General features: G+C 44.0%; 1 protein-coding gene and 1 non-coding gene across 2 annotated transcripts in view; both read right to left on the bottom strand.

The window, feature by feature from the left end:
• The window catches only part of LOC137377787 (sodium- and chloride-dependent neutral and basic amino acid transporter B(0+)-like), a 139,926-nt gene that overhangs the window by 51,388 nt on the left and 76,351 nt on the right, over window positions 1-12,187 (bottom strand). The gene's annotated exons all lie outside the window — the stretch shown is intronic.
• Window positions 1,009-1,113, bottom strand: LOC137377968 (U6 spliceosomal RNA). Its single transcript, XR_010976534.1, has one exon. It is a non-coding gene; the product is annotated as a U6 spliceosomal RNA (small nuclear RNA).

The raw sequence follows: 12,187 nt of genomic DNA on the forward strand, positions 1-12,187 counted from the left end.
ACGAGGAGGAAACCCACGCAGACACAGGGAGAACTTGCAAACTCCACACAGGCAGTACCCAGAATTGAACCCAGGTCGCTGGAGCTGTGAGGCTGCAGTGCTAACCACTGCGCCACTGTGCCGCCCATTTCTGTCACCTCCTCCAGCATTGTTAAATTATCAGATGGCTTGTCTGACATCCAGCCAGTACTAGATGAGCAGAAATGTATTCCAATTAAATATTGAGAATACTGAAGCCAGGGTCTTCATTTCCGACTACAAACGGCATTCCCTAGCTACTGACTCCATCCCTCTGCTCTGCAAATGTCTGAGACTGAACTAGACTGTTCACAATCTTGGTGTTAGATTTGACCCTGAGATGAGTTTCCAATAGATATCCATCACCACCACTGGAACATCAACCAACTCTGATTTTGCCTCAGCTCACGTGCTCCTGGAGCTTTCATCCAGACTTGACTATTCCAACTCACTAATGTCCAGCCTTTCACATTCTAACCTCAATAAACTTGAGGTCATCCAAATCTCTACTCTGAGTCCTGATTCTTACCAAGTTCCATTCATTTATCACCCTTGTGCTCACTGACAGACAATGGCTCCCAACGAATCCATTTTAAAACTGCCATCCTTATTTGCAAATCCCTTCATTGCCTTGCTCCTCCCTATTTCATAGAATCACAGAGAGATACAGCACTGAAACAGGCCCTTCAGCCCACCGAGTCTGTGCCGACCAATAACCACCCATTTATACTAATCCTACATTAATCCCAAATTCCCTTACATCCCCACCTTCCCTCTATTCTCCTACCACCTACCGATACTAGGGGCAATTTACAATGGCCAATTAACCGATCAACCTGCAAGTCTTTGGCTGTGGGAGGAAACCGGAGCACCCGGTGGAAACCCACACAGTCACAGGGAGAACTTGCAAACTCCACATAGGCAGTACCCAGAACCGAACCCGAGTCACTGAAGCTGTGAGGCTGTGGTGCTAACTATTGCACCACCCCAAAAAGTATGGAACGGTTCACGAATTTGTGTGTCATCCTTGCACAGGGGCCATGCTAACCTTCTCTATCATTCCAATTTTAGTATATGTGCTGCCGATTTCTGTAATTTTCTCCAGTCCCACACACCCTCCAAGATATCTGCACTCATCTAACTTTGACTTTTTGAGCATTCCCAATTTTCATTGCTCGACTATCAGTGATCATAGGCTCTAAACTCTGGAATTCCCTCCATAAACCTCTTAGCCTCTCTCCCTCTCTTTCCTTCTTTAAGACGCTCCTTAAAATTTACACCTTTTACCCAACTTTTGGTTGTCTGCTGTATATTGCCGAGATTGGCCCAATGTCAACTTTTGCTTTATAATGTTCATGTGAAGCACCTTGGGATATCTTCTTGTGTTAAAGGCACTATATAAATGCAAGTTATTATTGGTGATGGTTGCTTTTACTGATAGCTTTTTAGTTCCAGTTTTTGTCCAAATTCTCATTATACCATGCTGTTATCCCTAGTGACATAATCATGGTTACCATTTCACTTTGACTGAATCAGTCCGATCCCATTTATTACATGGGTGAGGTTACAGATGGGTCTGAACACAGAGGTACAGTCTGCACACTCCACTCACAGCACAGTCCAGCTCTGCTGCTCACTCTGCTTGTAATAGTCGATTTTATTTGACATTCTTTACTACTAGTAATCACAATATAAGATTAAGGGATAAAAGTATAAACAATTCTTTCAGTAGGTCATGGTTATCACAGAATGTTTTAGGTTATCAAAGAACACACTTCAGGACTTCAACGTGTTTCTAATGAAAGTTCAGCTTTGATCCACTCCACTCATTCCTACTAAAACCCTAATTCTAATAAAAGTGAGAGATCAGCAATGAATCAATGGGGGCACATGATCCGTGTGCATATTACTCATTGGTACCACGTGACCCAAAAGTAACACATGACCTTTCTTTTATCCTTTCATGGGATGTGGGTGTCACTGGCAAGGCCAGCATTTGTTGCACATCCCTAATTCCCCTTGAATAGATTAGCTTGCTCGGCCATTTCAGAGGGCAATTAAGAGTCAATCACATTGCTGTGGGTCTGGAGTCACATGTAGGCCAGACCAGGGAAGAATGGCAGATTTCCTTCCCAAAAGAACATTCCTAAGCCAGATGAGTTTTTACGACAATCAATGATAGTTTCATGGCGCCATGAAAGAGACGAGCTTTCAATTTCAGATTTTTATTCATTAAGAATAGGATCTGTTCATCGAACCCCTCATGGAAAAGGATCCACTCACCGACCCACACACTGACCAGGATCAAATCAATGAGCAACTAAATGAGCAGGATCCACTCAACAGCTTGCACTGACTGAGAAGAATCCATTCACCAGCCACAAACCAAGCAGGATCCGATCATCAACCACTGAAGAGACAGGATCCACTCGCCGAACAGGATTTAAAAACATATATTTATTCACACAAGATGTGGGCATCACTGGCAATGGAGGCCTTTATTGTCCATCCCTAATTGCCTTGAAAAGGGGGTCATGAGCTGCCTTCATGAACCATTGGAGTCCATGTGATGAAGGATTAGCAGTGCTCTTAGGTTTTCCAGGATTTTTATCCAGTGAGAGAAGGGAATATGCAACGAGACCTGGGTGTTCTTGTCAACCAGTCGCTGAAGGTAAGCATGCAGGTGCAACAGGCGGTAAAAAGGGAAACTGGTATGTTGGGATTCATAACGAGAGTATTCAAGTACAGGGGCAGGAATGTCTTGCATCAACTATACAGGGTCTTGGTGAGGTCACACCTGGAATATTGTGTGCAGTTTTGGTCTCCTTATCTGAGGAAGGGTGTTCTTGCTATAGAGGGAGTGCAGCAAAGGTTTACCAGACTGATGCCTGGGATGGCGGAACTGATGTAGGAGGAGAGATTGAGTCGGTTAGGGTTATATTCGCTGGAGTTCAGAAGAGTGAGGGGAGATCACATAGAAACATATAAAATTCTAACAGGACTTGACAAGGTAGATGCAGGAAGGATGTTCCCAATGGTGAGGGAGTCCGGAACCAGGGGTCATAGTCTAAGGATACTGGGTAAACCTTTCAGGACTGAGATGAAGAGAAATTTCTTCACCCAGAGAGTGGTGAGCCTGTGGAATTCGCTACCACAGAAAGCAGTTGAGGCCAAAACATTATATGTTTTCAAGAAGGAGCTAGATATCGCTCTTGGGTCTAAAGGGATGAAAGGGTATGGGGCGAAAGTGGGAAGAGGCTACTGAGTTTGATGATCATGATCATAATGAATGGCGGAGCAGGCTCGAAGGGCTGAATGGCCTACTCCTGCTCCTATTTTCTATGTTTCTATGTTAATAGCTAAAGTGAGCATTGGCCCATTAGAGTGTGAGACTGGGGAATTAATAATGGGAAATAAGGAAATGGCAGAAGCTTTGAACTAGTATTTTGTATCTGTCTTCACAGAAGAAGACACAAAAAGCATCCCAAGAATCGTCAAAAATTGGGAGGCAAAAGGGAAGGAGGAACTTAAAACAATCACTATTACTGCAGAAAAAGAAATGGAAATATTAATAGAACTAAAGGCTGACAAGTCCCCTGGGCCTGATGGTCTGCATCTGTGTGTCTTAAAACAAGTGGCTGCAGAGACACTGATTGTAATCTTCCAATTTTCTGGAAAGGTCCCAGCAGATTGGAAAACCACAAATGTAACACCTGTTCAAGAAAGGAATGAGACAGAAAGCTGGATACTATAGGCCAGTTAGCCTCACATCTGTTGTTGGGAAAATGCTGGAATCCATTATTAAAGAGGTAGTGGCAAGACATCCAGAAAATCACAATATTATCGGGCAGAGTCTTGTGGTTTTGTGAAAGGGAAATCATGGTTGACAAATTTATTAAGAGTTCTTTGAGGATGTTACAAGCAGAGTGGATAAAGGGGAACCAGTAGCTGTAGTGTATTTGGATTTCCAAAAGGCATTCGATAAGGTGCCACATAAAACGTTACTACACAAGATACGAAATCAAGGTGTTGGGGCTGATATATCAGTGTGGATAATGGACTGGCGAACTAATAGGAAATAGAAAGTCAGGATAAATTGGTCATTTTCAGGATGCAAACTATAACTAGAGGAATGCCACAGGGATCAGTGCTGGGGTCTCAACTACTTATGATCTATATTATTAATTTGGATGAAGGGACTGCCTGTATTGTAGTCAAATTTGTGACAATACACAGATAGGTAGGAAAGCAAGTTGTGAGGAGGATTTAAAGAGTCTGCAAAGGGATATAGATAGGTTGAGTGAGTGGGCAAAACAGTGGCAGATGGAGCATAATGTGGAAAAATGTGAGGAAGAACAGAAAAGCAGAATATTCTTTACATGGAGACATTCTGCAGAATGCTGCGGTGCAGAAGGACCTGGATGTCCTTGTACATGAATCACAAAAAGTCAGCATGCAGGTACAGCAAGTAATTAGAAAGGCAAATGGAATGTTGGCCTTTATTGCAAGGGGAATGGAGGATAAAAGTAGGGAAGTGTTGCTTCAACTGTACCTACAGTACTGTGTACAGTTTTGGTCACCTTAATAAAAAGGAACTTACTTGTATTGGAAGCAGTTCAGAGAAGGTTCACTAGGCTGATTCCTGGGATGAGGGGTTAGTCTAATGAGGAAAGGTTGAGCAAGTTGGGCCTACACTCATTGGAGTTTACAAGATTTAGAGTTGATCTTATTGAAGCGTATAAGAATCTGAGGGGACTTGATAGGGTAGATGCTGAGGGGATGTTTCCCCTCATGAGGGAATCTAGAACTAGGGAACACAGTTTTAAATTAAGGGGAGGTGAGGAATTTCTTCTCTCAGAGGGCTTTTTGCATTTGGAATTCTCTTCCCCAGTAAGCAGTGGAGGTTGGGTCATTGAATATATTCAAGGCTGAATTGGACAGATTTTTGATTGACAAAGGAGTCAATGGTTATGGGGGGCAGACAGGAAAGTGGAGTTACAGCCACAATCAGATCAGCCATGATCTTATTGAATGGTGGAGCAGGCTCGAGGTGCCGAATGGCCTACTCCTGCTCCTAGTTCTTATGTTCTTATGTTCCTGTTTGCTATAGAATTTCCAGTGTCTGATTTGCTCTTGTAGCCACAGGCGTTATATAGCTGGTCCAGTTAAGTTTCTGGTCAATGTTAACCCCAAGGATGTTGATGATGGGAAAATTCAGTGATGGTATTGCCTTCAATGTCAAGAGGAGGTGGTTGGACTCTCTTCTTGGAGATAGCCAATCACACCACACAAGTGCCAGGCAATATTATTTTCCACTTCTCAGGCTAAGCCTGAATGTTGTTCAGGACTTGCTGCATGCAGGCACAGACTGCTTCATTATCTGGAGTTGTGAATGGAACTGAACACTGGACAATCAGTGAACATCCTGACTTCTGACTTTGTGATGGAGGGAAGGACATTCATGACTGAATGTGACAGAACTGTAGAGCTTTGGTCTGATATGTTGGTTGTGGGAGCTCTTTGTTCTGTCTCTAAGATGCTGCTTCTGCTGTTAAACATGGATGTAACTGTATTGTAGCTTCATCATGTTGGCACCTTGTTTTTGGATATGCCTGGTGCTGCTCTTGGCATGTTGCCCTACATTTCTCATTGAGGAAATCTTGGTTCCCTGTCTTGGTGGGGATGGAGAGTAAGGGATATGCTGGGCCAAGTGGTGGAAGATTGTGGTTGAATATAATTCTGCTCCTGCTGACGGCCCACAGCAGCTCATGGATGCCCAGTTTTGAGCTGCTAGATCTGCTCTGAATCTATCCCGTGTAGTATGGTGATAATGCCACATGACATGGGGGGTGTCTTCAATGTGAAGCCAGGACTTCATCTCCACAAGGACTGTGTGATGCTCACTCCTATTTATACTGTCATAGACATGTATGTTGGTGAGAAGGAGGTTCAAGTAGCTTTTTGCCTCTTGTTGGTTCTCTGTTCACCTGCCACAGGCCCAGTCGGGCAATTATGTCCTTCAGGGTTCAGTCAGCTCCATCTGTTGTGGTGCTTCTGAACCACTCTTGATGATAGACATTGAAATCCCCCACAGAGTATATTCTGTGCCCTCGCTACCCTCGGTATTACTTCCAAGTGATGTTCAACTTGAAGGAGTACTAATTCATCAGCTGCGGGAGGGTGATCGGTGTGTTATTGCTTTTATTTAGCAATAAGGAACCAAGCAATCTGAAGTTGAGTGGTCATAAACTGTGAGTTCTTCATTTGTACAGTAACATATTTACAAGAGAGGCTCTGTCTTACACATGTGACTAGCTGTCGTGCTCAATTCCAACTAAATGATCACATGCTGAATGACATCACTTCCTGTGATGCATTGTGGAGTACTTACATTGCTAAAGCAATATCATAACATCCCCTTTTCTTAAAATGGAAATACACAAAAGATAAAGGGCTGAAATTTATACTCCCGCCGCCAAAACTGGCACTGGACGAAAACAATGGCGATCCGCCCGGGAGGGCCATACGTCACAAAGGCACCGCGATCATTAGCACAGGAGCTTAAATAGCCAGGCAGACTGCCCCTGCCCCCAGTGAAATGAAGGGGGCAGGCCATTCGGCCCCAGCAATGGCATCAGCTGCCCGTGTGAAGGCGCTGGCACCTTTTCTAAGGGCTTCAAGCCCTACCACTCAATTTAAATATTTAAAGAAACAGATGATTAAAAAAATTCAATACATTAATTTTGCCCTCTCCCACCCCTCCAATAACCATAAAATTAATTACTTGCCCTCTCCCCCTCAAAACACTTACCTTGACCACCTGATCTTGCCCCCTCAAAGTGCATGAACTTTAACCTAAAACCCTTCCTATCATCCCCTACACCAATAATGTTTCTTTGACCCTGTTTCCGCACCCCCCCAGTACTGAGAATCTTACCTCCTCCACCCTCCCAACCAGTGTTCCGCCTCGTTTCCCCGGACTGGGATCTGAAGGCGTGGGAGTGCCGGCCAGTGGCACGAAAATCGCACCGGGACAGACCGTGGGAATGTAAATATAACTCATTCATTGATTTGAATTTATTTATAAATAAATGGCATTCCCGTCGCTGAGCGACAGGGCAGGGCCCACAACAAGGCCTTGCCGATACCGGAAATATCGGGTCGGGCCCTCCCAACGTCGGGGTGTGTGAAGGCCCTCTCCGAGGCATTTTCCGGCCCCCCTGCCATGACCTCCAATGTTGTGGGGGCAGGGGGGGGAGGATCTGTAAAATTCAGATCAAACTATGTTCATAATGGAATGAAACGACCTTAAAAAATATTTACAGATACATGAACTCTAATGTTCTTCAGTAAAGTGTGTCTGAACAGTACAGGCAATCTACTGACTCGACCTGATCTTGTTACAGTGTAGCCAGATGGAGAACTGGACTTATCAGCTTTCTTTGCTTGACTTCTGTGTGTGTTTTGACAGTCATCCTGTGCTTGATTGTTACACTGGTCATTTTCTCGTGCTACATTCTGCAGATCTGAGTGTGACCGTGTTCTCGATGCAATAGGATTGTCAGGCACAGTATAATTAACTAGTTCTCTTAGCTGACTTTGATTTCTTCTTAGCACTGCTCCATTGAGGGTGGTTACTTCATAAAATCTTGGTTCATTTCAGACTCTGGACACTTCTGCAGGGAACCACACTTTTTCTTGTGGATGAATTACCCGACTTTCTGCCCTGTCTGTAACGGTGTTAGTTCCACCTCTGCATGCTTACCAGGTGTCGTCTTCAGCTTGTCTTGTTTTATTAGGAGCCTATCTTGTATCGAGGAGGATTTTATGAGATGGAAGTGTTGACTTAACCTGTCTTCCAAATATGATTTCAGCAAGGAATGGCAGCCCTGTCTCAACTGGTGTTACTCTCAGGTGTAACATTTCGATCCTGTGTTGTTTCATGACACTTTACAATCAATGATCTGACTGTGCGTACCATTTTTTCTGCTTGGCCACTCGATCTCGGTTAATGCGGTGAAGACGTGGTGTGTTTTACACCCTATCACCTGCACATGTCTTGAAATGGCTTGGCAATATATTGCAGACCATTGTCAGATTCTATCTCTTCCAGGGAAACAAACCAGCTGAAAATTGCACTGAAGGTGTTGGAAACTGATCAGTTGGAAGTGCCCCTTAACTGACATATTACCGGAAATTTACAGTAGTAATTGGTGACCAGCAAGTAATCATCACCTTTGATTGTGAAGCGACCCGTGGCTATTCTTGACCAAGGTTGAGACGGAATGTCATGAGGAAGGAATGGCTCTTTACAATGGGATGGTTGGTGCTGCTGGCAAGCATCACGTAACTTTACACTCGCACAATGTCACTGATCATACCCGGCCAGTAGACAATCTCAAACGTAAGTCTTATAGACTTCTCAACACCTATATGGCCGATATATAACTGTGAGAGGATGTCAGGGTGAAGCTTCTACAGACTGATTACCTGCCTGCTTTTGAAGATAACACAGCGAGAAATATCTAAGTCATCCCAGTATGGCCAGAAAGTTCTGAGCTCTGCAGGAAACTCTTGTCTGCTGTCAGGTCATCTTTTAATAATGAGTTGTCACAGTGTCTTCAAGATTGGGTCAGTTGAGCTTTTTCCCCATAATTCTTCACACTTTTTCTGCCAGAAATGTATCAGATTGATGTGGTACACATCCTCTAGCTCGATGTCAATCTCTCATCAACCTGGACGTCTCGTGGGACATCTTCACACTTTCTGAGAATAGGTAATCTACTTAAAGCATCAGAGGTCACCATGAGATTCCCTGGTTTGTTTTTGATATCACAGTCATATCCTTGCACTTTTATCAACAGCCTTTGCAGCTGTGGAGACACACTTGTCAGTGGTTTCTGCCAGATCATCGCCAATGACTTATGATCTGTTTTGACTACAAAGTGTTTGCAAAGAGATAACTCTTGCACAGCCTTGCCCAGTGCCTTTTCTTGCCACAGACCTTGCAGTTGTCCATGAAGGCAGGGAAATTCCTTGGTTGGTGCATCAGGCCGCACTTGCCACATATCTTGCCTGGCTGAGTTGTCCTGGTTACCTCACTGATAGCTGTAGTACCAAGGGCCCATATGCACTGCCTACTTGCAGCAATTACTTTAAATTTCCTGCCTTCTCTTAGGAGACTTTCAGCATCATGTCATTTTTCCTTGTCTAGTAGCTCTTTCTGAAAAGCTTCTATCAGGGTAGATGCAACCACCAAATCCATAATCCGTTCTGATAATTCCATCTCTGAGAATTCACAGAGTTTGCCTTTCTGCTCTGCTTCACAAAGTCCCGAGGTGTTAATCTGGTGTAACCTGTCTTTACTGATTGATATTTTTATTTTAACCTGTGATGGCCAGATCCAAGAAACACAACTCCAGGCGTTGTTTAAAGAGTTGAAACTTGTGGAGGAGGCCTTGGGCTTTCCAATTCATGGAAGAATATTTTGTGGACATGGTGTCAAATTCCCAGTGTCAAAATGCAGCTGGAGATTTTCACTTTAAATTGCAGCCTCTCGTTATTTTTTGTCTTGAGCCTTTCCCTGTAGGGAAAAAAAACTTGCAGGTTTACTGTGTCTGCAGCATCGAGCTTCGGCCACGCCCGGAAGCTGTGCCTGCAGTGCGGGCTTTCTGCCTGCATTCAGGAGGCCCCGCCCATGAAGCACGAATGGCAGGAAAACACCCGATGTGTAATGGCAATGCCAATCGCAGCCTCAATGAGAACCAACCTTGTTCACTGTTTCCGAGCACGACTGCCCAATTTCTGCTGTTTCTTTCCAGACACCGTCGATCTGAGCTACTCCCTTCATGGAGTCATTGTGTCTTGAGCACCAACTTTGTGAACAGTCGTCGAAATTGCCCGTTCCAGATCGCTGCTGCCCTCAATGATGAGTTGTGCTGTCCTGTCTATGTTGGACTACGATGGGGGAGATCGCTGGGCTCAACGTCCTGCCTGAAACCGCTGGTCCCTGTGGGTACTGTTCCTTTGCTTCTCTGTAGAAGTATTATCTTGAAATTGTGATCATCCCAGTGTGTTGCTATCACCACGTTGCGAATGACGTGCTGCTTTAGAGACCACGCACTGGCATGATGTTGTTGAGGTTGGGATTCTTCAGAGACCACAGACTGCTACCATGTCGAGAATGGTGCATTTGAAAGTTGACAAGGAAATCTTCAGAATTTATTCCCTGTCACCATATTGCTTTTATTTAGCAATAAGAAACCAAACAATCTTAAATTGAGTGGTCATAAACTGCGGGTTCTTTATTTGTAGACCAGCAAGAGAGCTCTGTCTTACACGTGTGACTCGGTGTCTAGCTCAACTCCAACCAACTGATCACATGCTGAATGACATCACTTCCTGCAAAGCAGAAGTAGGCCATTCAGCACCTCTAGTCTGTTCCGTCATTCAATAAGATCATGGCTGATCTGTTTGTGTCTCGAATTCCACATTCCCATCTACCCCTGATAACATTTGATTCCCTGGCCTAAAAAAAATCTATCTACCTCCACCTTAAAAATATTCAATGACCCCACCTCCACCACCTTCTGAAGCAGAGAGTTCCAAAGTCGCAAAACCCTCTGATAGAAAAAAATTCTCTCATCTCTGCCCTAAAAGGGTGACCCCTCATTTTAAAACAGTGCCCCCTAGTTCTGGACTCACCCACTAGGGGAAACATCCTTTCAACATATACTTTGTCAAGACTGTTCAGGACCTTATATACTTCAATCAAGTCTCCCCTCACTCTTCTAAACTCCAGTGAAAACAAGCCCAGTCTGTCCAACCTTTCCTCATAAGACAACCCACTCATTCCAGGTATCAACCTCGCAAACCTCCTCTGAACTGCCTCCAATGCATTTACATCCTTCCTTAAATAAGGAGACCAAAACTGCACACAGTATTCAAGATGTGGTCTCACCAACGGCCTGTATAACTGAAGCATAACATCCTTACTTTTATTTTCAATTCCTTTGGTAATAAAGGATAGCATTCCATTCGCCTTTTTTATGACTTGCTGTACCCGCATACTAACGTTTTGTGACTCATGCACTGGAACACCTCGGTCCCTCTGCACCTCGGAGTTCTGCAGTCGTTCTATATTTAAGTAATGATATGCTATTTTATTATTCCTGCCAAAGTGAACAACTTTACATTTTCCCACATTATACTCCATCTGCCAGATTTTTTCCCACTCACTCAACCTATCTCTCTCAGTCTGCAACCTCCTTATGTCCTCTTCACAACATACTTTCCTACCTATCTTTGTGTCATCTGCAAATTTAGCTACCATGCAATTGCTCGCCTCATCTAAGTCATTGATATAAATTGTAAAAAGTTGAGGCCCCAGCATAGACCCTGTGGGACTCCACTCATCACATGCTGTCAATCAGAAAATTACCCGTTTATGCATACACTCTGTTTACTGCCAGCCAGCCAATCTTCTATCCATGCTAATATGTTACCCACTACACCATGAGCTCCTACTTTGCGCAATAGCCTTTTATGTGGCACCTTGTTAAATGCCTTCTGGAAATCAAAGTACAGTCCTTCCACAGCACATGTCAATGAACTCCAATAAATTGGTTAAACATGACCTCCCCTTAACAAATCCATGCTGACTATCCCTGATTAATCCATACCTTTCTAAGTGGTAGTTTATCCTGTCCCTCAGAATAGATTCTAACAATTTACCAACCACTGATGTCAGACTGACTGGCCGATAATTATTTGGTCTATTCCTCACACCCTTTTTACACAATGGTACAACTTTCGCAGACCTCCAATCGTCTGGTACCTCGCCTGTATCTAGTGTGGATTTGAAGATGAGCCTCAGTGCATCCGCTATTTCCTCCCTGGCTCCTTTAACAATCTGGGATGCAAAACATCTGGTCCTGACGATTTCTCCACTTTCAAGGATGTCAGAACCTCTAGTACGTCCTCTCTCACTATGCTTATCGTATCTAATATTTCACACTCTTCCTCTTTATCTACAATGTCAACATCAACCCTGTCCTTTGTGAAGACACAGACAAAAAACTCATTAAGAACCCTGCCCACATCTTCTGCATCCATACATAAGTTCCCTTGTACATCTCTGATAGGCCCTACCCTTTCCTTAGTTATCCTC

This window comes from Heterodontus francisci, chromosome 15 (genome assembly GCF_036365525.1).
Source record: "Heterodontus francisci isolate sHetFra1 chromosome 15, sHetFra1.hap1, whole genome shotgun sequence".
Taxonomy (NCBI): domain Eukaryota; kingdom Metazoa; phylum Chordata; class Chondrichthyes; order Heterodontiformes; family Heterodontidae; genus Heterodontus; species Heterodontus francisci.